The 8,220-nt window shown below is 34.2% G+C and overlaps 1 non-coding gene across 1 annotated transcript; it reads left to right on the forward strand.

Annotated features, from left to right (window-relative positions):
* The first annotated feature begins 404 nt into the window (after nucleotides 1-404).
* On the forward strand, nucleotides 405-511 carry LOC121227114 (small nucleolar RNA R71). The gene has a single exon (XR_005924766.1). It is a non-coding gene; the product is annotated as a small nucleolar RNA R71 (small nucleolar RNA).
* Nucleotides 512-8,220: the final 7,709 nt, after the last annotated feature.

The raw sequence follows: 8,220 nt of genomic DNA on the forward strand, positions 1-8,220 counted from the left end.
TTTCAATTTAAGCACTTTAGGCATAGAATTTCATCACGAAATTTTCACACAATCATGCAATCATATCATAAACCTAAAAATAATTATAAAATAATTATTTCTATCTCGGATTTATGGTCACGAAACCACTATTCCGATTAGGCCCTAATTCGGGATATTACATTAAGAGTTCGACTTGGTTAGATAGTGTAGTAACCACGTCGAGGTTGAAAACACTGGCTGCTTTCATCTGCTTTGTCATCATAACTTGCCACTGGTAGTTATTCAGTGACATCTCCTCAATAAATTCGTAAGCTGCCTTAGGTTTCTTATTATTTATAGTTCCACCAGCGGCTACATCAATCATCTGCCGATTCGAAGGGTTCAGGCCATTGTAAAACGTTTGAACCTGTAGCCAGAGTGGTAACCTATCATGAGGGCATCTTCAGAAAAGGTCCTTGTATCTCTCCCATGCATCGTAGAGTGTTTCTAAATCCATCTGCACAAAAGAGGAGATATCATTACGTAATTTGGCTATTTTAGCCGGCGAAAAATATTTTAATAGAAACTTTTCGATCATTTGTTCCCAAGGTGTGATTGACCCTCGTGGTAACAAGTTAACCATTGTTTAGCCTTATTCCTCAACGAAAAAGGGAATAACCGAAGGTGAATGGTGTCATCAGAAACACCATTGATTTTAAAAGTGTCGCAAAACTCTAAGAAATTTGCCAAGTGAGCGTTGGGATCCTTGTCCAGCAAAGCATCAAACTGAACAAACTGCTGTATCATTTGAATTGTGTTAGGTTTCAGTTCAAAAGTATTTGCAGCTATAGCAGGTCTAACTATGCTCGATTCAGTTCCTACTAAAGAAGGTTTAGCATAATCATACATAGTGTGCGAAGCAGGATTCTAATTAACAGCAATCGCAAGAGGTAGCAAATTTTCTTGCTTTTCAGCCATCTCCTCGGTTGTCATTGAAGTATCGTCCTTTTGCTCTTCCTCTATGTATCATAAGCTTCACCTTATTTCTCTTCGGCTTCTACAAACTGTGCTATTGATCTCACTATCAAACAGTAATGGTCCTGATGGGTTTCTTCTGGTCATAAACTAGAAAAACCTATCAGAAGAAAATAAATGAAGAATTAGAAAAGAAAATAAAAATTTAAATTGCAATAAAAGTAAAATGGCTAAAGTAATAAAAATCAAGTGTTCCTAATATCCTAATTCCCCTGCAACGGCGCCAAAAACTTGATGCATGATATTCGTAACAGGTTTTAAAAATTTATAAATGAATCTTTCTTGAGACTAACTTATTATCACGATTAAGGCAAGTGTACCTATTGAACAATAGTACAGTTCAGCAAGACCGTATTGTCGAACCCAAAGGAACTACAAGTACTAGTATTTACTACCTTTTAATTATCTAGCCTAAAAATTAAAAGGTTTGGTTATCTAAACTAATTACTAACTAAGAATGCACAGAAGAAAATTTTGGGAAAATACTTTTGGGAAAATTCGATTTATTAAGACAATATCTAAGGAAAACTCCACCTAGACTTCACTTGTTATTTGACTCTGAATCAGACGATTTATTCATTTGACTTGATCTGTAGAAATCCCTAAGTTATATTATTATCTCTCTTGAGACTAACAACGTCTAACCCTAGGTTGAATAATTGAAATCTCTTTCTAATTAACACCCTAGAATTGCATTAACTCGATTTATGGATTTCCTTATTAGGTTTCACCCTAATTTGGCAAAATCTTATACCCTATCTCTAGGGGTGCAATCAACTCCGCTTAATTATGACAAATTCACTCTTAGACAGGGTCTATTCCTCCTCTAAATAAGAGCTTAACTTGAAACAATATCCTGGAATATCAAAACAAGAATTAAGAACAAGTCAAATATTTATCATACAATTCTAATAATAATAACAAACTCCATCTTATGTTTCATTCCCCTTAGGTATTTAGGGGGTTTAGTTCATACTTATGAAAGAAAACATCTCAAAAGTATAAATATAACAAAACATAAGAAAACCCAAAACTCCTAAAGGAACTTGAAGGGAGATCTTCAGTCTTGATGATGAATCCGGCATTTGAGACGGATCAATCGGCTTTCCTTGAGTAATTCCTTGCTTCCTACTCTCCGTCCCCCTCTTAAGTGCCTCCTCAAGTGTTTAAATAGGCTTTTGGATGCCTAAGAGCCCTAAAAATTGGCCTTTTTTTAATAGGACTATACTTGGGCTCTGCAGGGACACGCCCATGTAACTCGCCCGTGTGCGATTACTCCAACCCATGGTCAAGGCTGTTGAATAGGCACGGGAGTGTAGTCTACCCGTGTAAGTGATGCTTCAATCCTGCCAAATGGACACGACCGTGTGACACGCCCGTATGAGGACGTCCAGGTCGTGTTGATTTCCCACATGGGTCCATTTTCTCTGTTTTCGGCTCATGCCTCGCTCTTTTTACTCTCCTATGCTCTGTTAAGTATAAAACGTAGAATTAAAGGATTAGGAGTATCGAATTCACCAAATCTAAGGAGAAGCCATTCATAAATGGGATAAGCATGGGATAAAAATATGTATAAATTATGGTTTATCAGCGGCCTCCAACCCGAGCTAGCTAAATTAACCTATAAGAGATTGGAAAGGAAGAGGAGTAAGTTTCAATGCTTAGTAAGTTGATATGAAAATAATGATCAACTCATGCTAGTCATATACTATGCTTGACAATATAAGCACAGGTTAATATAAAAATAGCTATAAATCTCAAGGTTGTAATATAACCTATTCCCATGTTTACTCTCTTTTGATTTATTAAAATAATTTAACATTACTCGACTTTCAGTCTAGCAGCCATAATTTCTCCATTGCAGCATGTTTCATAATTAGAAAATCATTTTAAATATCTTAGTAAACGTACACGTTACTTATGTATATTCATATTTTCATGCATATGACTCAACATATTTCAAAGTGTAATAACTATTTCTTTCCATACTTTCTTAACCATTTTAATAGGCAATTAGGCCAATGTTTCCTTTTTATACATCATGACCATAAATCAACAATCGTAGGGCTATCTTAAAGTCACTTTCATAGTGATCATAACTCACAATAACATGAAATCAATACTTAAAATCTTTACGTACATACTTGTACGATCTTGTAACATAACCACTTACTTTATCATCTTTGGCATACCCGAACACTTGGAAAGTAAATGGATACAAGGAAAGTCTTTGCACATAAATGCCACATATGTAGCTAAAGCTACCTCATATCTCATATCACATAAATGCTCGCTCTCGAGCAAATCTCAGGCCTACTCACACAAGCTGACGGTCAAGACGTAACTACGCAGTGCTGCTCACACAAGCTGTCAGGTATCCGTAACACATGCCAGACTACCCAGCCACTGGTAGACGTACGAGACCAGCACCCGGATAACATAATCACACATATATCACAAATATCCTTAGTGACATGTCACTCGTATCTTATTCTATTCCTAAGGTTCAAATGGGATTTTTCTCACTTATCTGAACTTCGTCACATACAACCAGAGAATCAATCATTTATTTCATACATTATCAAAGCATTTAAAATATTTAGAATACAAACATAGCATAACATTATTTACATACGAACTTACCTCGACACCAAAATGGCAAAGAGGGACCTAACCGTCAATTACTCATTTTCCCTCGTTCTAGGCCCGAATCTCATTTTCCTTGATCTATAACATCAAATTTAGCTTACTTATTACTCACATTATTCATTGTTACCCAAAAATCATACTATGGCAAAAATTACATTTTTTCCATAAACTTTGTCATATTTACACTTTTGCCCCTAGGCTTGTAAAATGATTTTCATTCAATTTCTTTGTACCATAAGTCTAGCCGAACCATTTTCATAACTATAGAAGCCCACAATTTCCATTAAAACACACTTTTACTACATATTTTATAACTTTTACAATTTAGTCCGTTCGGACGTTTTCACTAAAAATCACTTAATAAAAGTCATTTCTCTAACCATAAACATGCATAATCTACCATTAAACATCAAAATACACAAATATATAACATATTTCAAAACCTAGAAATTCATCATATCTCAAATTAATGCTAGAAATAGCTAGATCGTGTTATAAGGATTTCAAAAACGTAAAAATCATTAAAAACAGGGCTAGAACGGAATTACAATCAAGCTTGAAAGCTTGAAAAACCATAGCCATGACTTCCTCTTGCAAATTTTAGCCAAGAAGGAAGATGGAAAAATTTTTGGGCTTTTATTTTTGTTTTTAATTCATTTTAATAACTAAATGACCATAATGCCCTTAAAGAAAATATTTGAAAACATGCCTAGCCATGTCCATTTTTGTCCACCAACTTGACCAATGGTCTAATTACCGTATAAGGACCTCCAATTTAAAATTTCATAACAATTGGACACCTCTAGCATGTAGAACTCAACTTTTACACTTTTTATGATTTAGTCCTTTTGACTAAATTGAGTGCCCAAATGTCAAAACTTTCAAACAAAATTTTCACGAAATCATTTCATGAAATCGTAGACGATAAAAATATAATAAAAATAATTTTTTTATGTCAGATTTGTGGTCTCAAAACCACTGTTCTGCCTAGGCCCTAAATTGGGATGTTACATGTTACGTCATCTTCCTGGAATTATCATGGCATTTAGGTTGGTAATCTATCCCACCATTTGCTATGGCAATGTTTCACATCCTTCATTCTCTTTTCCTTCTTCTTTTTTCATTCATCCTACATGCACCTACGATCAAAGACTACCAAACCTCTTTCCATAAATTAAAAGTAACATAAATTTACAGTTGAAACACAATCCAAGCTTTAGTGTAATTGCCTATTTTTAGTGAAATCAAAACAGTAGTTTCAGGACTACGAATCTGATAAGTAAATATTTATTTAATTATTATTTTAATGTCTACGGTATGATAGTATAATCATATAAAAATTTTGTTAAGAAATTTTGACATTTGCATGCTTGATTAACTGAAAATGACTCAATATAAAAGGTGCAAAAGTAGAGTTCTAGTAGCTAAATGTATCAAATAGCTATAAAACTTTAAATTGGAAGGACTTAGATGGTAAATAAACTATTGAGATAGTTAGTGGACATTCATGGACTAGTCTTATTGAAATTATTAAAGTTTTTTAAGGTTATTTTGGTAATTAGGTAATTAAGGTTAAAATTTAACAAAACAAAATTCTATTTTTTCCATTCATCTTCTTCTTCCACCAATTTTGAATACTAAGAACACCATTTTAGGGTTTAAAGCATTCGACCAACTCTCCTAGCTTGCATGTAAGTGAAAATTGTCCCATTTTTAATGATTTTTATGTTTTTAAAGTCGTTGTAGGTTAATCTAGCTAGTCTAGGTACTAATTTGAAAAATTGTTAAAGGATTAGGGTCTTTCTATGAACATTTGTGTATGGTTTTTGAAGTTTAATGAAAGATTATGAGTCCTTGTTGTTAAATAAACAAGTTTTGTAAAGTGATTTTTTATAAAATTATCATTTAGGGACTTATTTGTAAAAGTAGTACAATATCATGGTTAAATTGTGTAATAATGATTTGTATGGATTGGTATAAGTCTCTGGGTAGTTCGGCTAGTATGAAATGTGGATAAAATTGCAAAAATGTCAATTTACGAGCTTAAGGACAAAATTGTAAAGAAGTTAAAATATTAGGGGCAAAAATGTAAATTGCTAATGTATGAATTTTGGACTAAATTGAATAGTAAGTGTATTAAATAGATTGAATTTCCTTATTTAGATCAAGATAAACCTTGAACGGTCTAGATCAAGGAAAAGCTAAAGCCTTGGATTAGTGAGCTCGTTCTTGCGTCTTTGTAATTGAGGTAAGTTTTTTTGTTTAAATAAAATTTTAATATTATTTTGATATATTTGCTATTGTGCTATTTATCATGTCATGAAACAATGAAAATCCAATGATGTTTCGACGATTATAGAGCCCCGTTTGAACCTTGGGCATATATAGGATACAAATAACATGTCATTAGGGTTACCATATTTCGAGTGCTGGTCCTAAATGTCCTACCGATGGCTGAATTCTGGTATCTATTGCAGATACTCATCAGCTTGTGTGAGCGGCATCGTGTAGCTTACATTTTGACCGTCAACTTGTGTGATCAGACCCATTTATGGCTCGAGTGAGCAACGATGTAAAGGAAAAGAAAAATGAATGGTTTCAACCATATGTTTAGCACAATTTATGTGAGCTTTCCTGCTTATCTAATATTATTCTAAGTGGTTCAACAAGCATGAAAAGGGAAGAAATGGTAAATGCTCCAATGGCTATGTTACGAACCTATGGAAAGGTATGAAATGATAATGATCTATGAATGTATATCTATGTTTATGGAAAGTATGACTTCAATGGCGTTATGTCCATGTGAATTTACCTTACCATGTGATAATTCAAGTGAATTATGTGTTAATGCACTAACAATTGTTGTTGATGATGCTTAGGCTTGTGCCAAGCTATTGGTTGGATTGTATCATATTTAATTTTAAAGTTATGCATTGAAGTGGTAAGTTATGTTCATGTTTTACGAACTTACTAAGTATTATATGCTTACGTAGTTTTCTTTCCTATGTTTTATAGATTATTGGAAGCTCAATCGATTTGGAAGCTCATCAGAGACCTATCACACTATGTAACACCCCGTACCCGAGACCGTTGCCGGAGTCGGACACGAGGAGTTCACAGACTAAATTCGCTTACTATCGCAGTCCATTTTAAAATTTTCCAGGCAGTTGGCTAACTGCGACACTGTCACCTTAAAAATCATATCTTGAGTTTCACAACTCGAAAATCAGTTTCGTAATTTTTCCCTGAAACTAGACTCATATTCCCATCTACATATTGTTTTCTAGAATTTTTGGTCGGGCCAAATAGTACAGTTTATTAGTCAAAATCTCCCATGTTACAGGGATCGACTACACTGACCTTTGCGCATTACGACTTGGATATCTCCCTGCACAGAGCTTCAATACTGATGCCGTTTGTTTCTATAGAAACTAGACTCAGAGAGGAATCTATACATATATGGCATGACTCCTAATTATCTCTGGTTAATTTATAATGAATTTCCAAAGTCAGAACAGGGAATCCAGAAACCGTTCTGGCCCTGTCTCACGAGAACCTGAATATCTTAACATACTATCCATATGATTGTTTCGTTACTTTCCTATGAAAATAGATTCATCAAGGTTCGTTTACATAATTTATTAATTATTTAATTCCAATCCTACTATTTTTAGTGATTTTCCAAATCTACATCACTGCTGCTGCCAGCATCTGCCTTTAAGGTAGACTTTACCTATTTCATAGTTTCCATGATTCAACTAGCCCTTTTAGCATAAATAGCACAAATTATGATAGTGATTAACCATTCCATACCAAATGATTATAACATTATGCTCAAACATATATAAGCCATTTTCGCATGGCTATATACATTAACCAAAATATTCTTCCGCCACTAGTCTATTTTATACATGCCATAAGATAATCCAAAACATAGCAGTACCAAACAGTGGATAGTGATAGTGTGAGTAGTTGCTGACGATCCCCGAGCCTGTAGCTTCGCAATGAGATCTATAAAACAGAGGAAACAGAGTAAACGGAGTAAGCATTACAATGCTTAGTAAGTTTTAAGCAGTGTCAACAGATAACAATCAAATTATAACATAGTTGTTCGTATTTTTATTTCACTCTTCCTTCGGGCATACCATCCCTTTACCGAATATGCACATCTCATCATATACAATAGGCAGATAAACTTTCACATAAAAGTGAGCTCATGTGACATAGATATATCGTATGATTTCACATCACCTCTCACACTGATCCGATGTCACATAATCATAGGAATAGTCTCATAGATTGCTCTCGTATGCATCACATAACTACCTTATGATTTAGTGCAAATCAAGCTCACATATAAACTTGGAGTACATACCTGTTTAACCTTTCGCATTGAATATATTTATAAGCAATTCTTATTACGAAGTCTTACCCGGACATAATCTCCACACGAAGTTATCGGGTCTTACCCGGACAAAATTCCCACACGTAGTCATCGGGTCTTTAGAGCTCGGATATAGTACGAGCACAAAGCTTACGGACATTAATCAGTGATAATATTCTCGCATAAAGCCT

Source organism: Gossypium hirsutum, chromosome A03 (assembly GCF_007990345.1).
Source record: "Gossypium hirsutum isolate 1008001.06 chromosome A03, Gossypium_hirsutum_v2.1, whole genome shotgun sequence".
Classification (NCBI taxonomy): Eukaryota; Viridiplantae; Streptophyta; class Magnoliopsida; order Malvales; family Malvaceae; genus Gossypium; species Gossypium hirsutum.